Source organism: Hylobates moloch, unplaced genomic scaffold (genome assembly GCF_009828535.3).
Source record: "Hylobates moloch isolate HMO894 unplaced genomic scaffold, HMol_V3 SCAFFOLD_5714, whole genome shotgun sequence".
Taxonomy (NCBI): Eukaryota; Metazoa; Chordata; class Mammalia; order Primates; family Hylobatidae; genus Hylobates; species Hylobates moloch.
The window spans coordinates 1146-3000 of NW_026657989.1; the positions used below are offsets into that span (position 1 = coordinate 1146).

The window sequence follows — 1855 nt, forward strand, 5'->3', positions numbered from 1 at the left end:
GAACTGGAACATCAGCTCCTCCCTAGGTCTGTGGCTGCATGAACCTCAAACTGGAACATCGGCTCCTCCCCGGGTTTTTGGCTGCACGAACCTCAAACTGGAACACCGGCTCCTCTTAGGGTCTGCGGCTACAAGATCCTCAAACTACAACATCGGCTCCTCTCCGGGTCTGCGTCTGCACCACCCTCAGTCTAGAACATCGGCTCCTCCCCGGGTCTACGGCTGCAAAACCCTCAAACAGGAACATCAGCTCCTCCCTGGGTCTGCGCCTGCAAGACCCTTAAACTGGAACATCAGCTCCTCCCTGGGTCTGTGGCCGCAAGATGCCCAAACCAGACCATCAGCTCCTTCCCGGGTCGCAGCTGCAAGACCCTCAAACTGGAACATCAGCTCCTCCACGGCTCCGCGGCTGCAATACTCTGAAACCAGAACATCAGCTTCTCCCCGGGTCCGCGGTTGCGGGAACCTCAAACCAGAACAACGGCTCCTCCCCGGTTCTACAGCTGCAAAGACCCTCAAACCGGAACATCAGCTCCTCCCTGGGTCTGCGGCTGCAAGATCTTCAAACCGGAACATCAGCTCCTCCCCAGGTCTTCGGCTGCAAGACCCCCAAACTAGAACATCGGCTCCTCTCCATGTCTGCAGCTGCAAGATCCTCAAACTGGTACATCAGCTCCTCACCGGGTCTCCAGCTACACGGCCCTCAATCTACAACATCAATGCCTCTCCGGGTCTGCAGCTGCAGGGACCTCACGGTAGAACATCACTACTCCCCAAGCTAGAACACCTCTCCCACCTGGATCTCCAGCTCCACGACCCTCACACAACAGCCACACTGGCTCCTTCATTGTTATCAGCTCCTCAACCTAAGACATCAGCGGCAGCACCAGCTCCTCCCTGGACGTCCAGCTCAATGACTCTCAGACTTAAAAGGCAGCACCTGTTGCTCCCCAAGGCCCCATCTCCACCACCCTCAGATTTGAACAGCGGTAGCACCAGCTCCTCTCCAGGTCTTCAGCCCCATGACCCTCCCGGAACAATCCCTTCTCATGAAATTCAGCAGTCAAGAAAACTGCAGCCAAAGTAAATGAATAAATGTTTTGTTTTCAAATCGTTATCTCTTTTATGTTCATGAGTTAACTTTTCTACTTTCCATTAGCCTTGCAATCTACTTATGTCCAATGTGAAACAGAAACGCACCATTTGAAATCACGTTTAAAAACTTAGTATTTTTAAATAAAATCATCACACAGCTGTAGACGCGATCTTATTTCTCTCTCCCTGTGCAGAAGTCTTATGAAAATTCGAACTATGAATTTACTTTGTTGAGATTCCCAGAATACACATTAATCCCAACTGCTATTCCCCTCCTTAAAATCTTTTAACATATATTCCCATCACCTGAGCATAAATGCCAGCTCCCATCCACAGCCCAAAGTGCCCAGCACGGCCCTGCCCTCTGCCCTGGTCTATGGTCTCCCCTCTGAAATGCCAGCACCATCCACAGCCCACAGTGCCCAGCACAGCCCTGCCCTCTGCTCTGGCCTAAGGTCTCTCCCCTGTGCCGTTCCCTTCCTGCCAGACAGGCCTCTGTCCGTTCCTCAAGCCACACAGGCTCGGGCCCGACTCCAGGCCTTTGCCCTGCTGTGCCCTCTGCCTAGGGTGCCTTTCCCGGGCTCTGCATCCTCCTCTCAACCCGCTGAGCTCCAGCCTGCTGGTCGCCCCTCAGGTGGATGACCACACGGTGTCCTCTCGCCCCGCCGGCTTGTGCACAGGCTCTTCTCTGTGCCAGACACACACCCTCTCTATCGGGGTTTAATCTCTAAATACCATTCATCCTTGGAGTCTCCACTGA

The 1855-nt window shown here is 53.8% G+C and overlaps 1 long non-coding RNA gene across 1 annotated transcript in view; it reads left to right on the forward strand.

The window, feature by feature from the left end:
- Positions 1–1115, forward strand: part of LOC131382784 (uncharacterized) — a 1418-nt gene extending 303 nt beyond the window's left edge. Inside the window, exon 2 of the long non-coding RNA XR_009212375.1 lies at positions 27–1115. This is a non-coding gene — a long non-coding RNA (uncharacterized LOC131382784). The remainder of the gene's footprint in view (positions 1–26) is intronic.
- Positions 1116–1855: the final 740 nt, after the last annotated feature.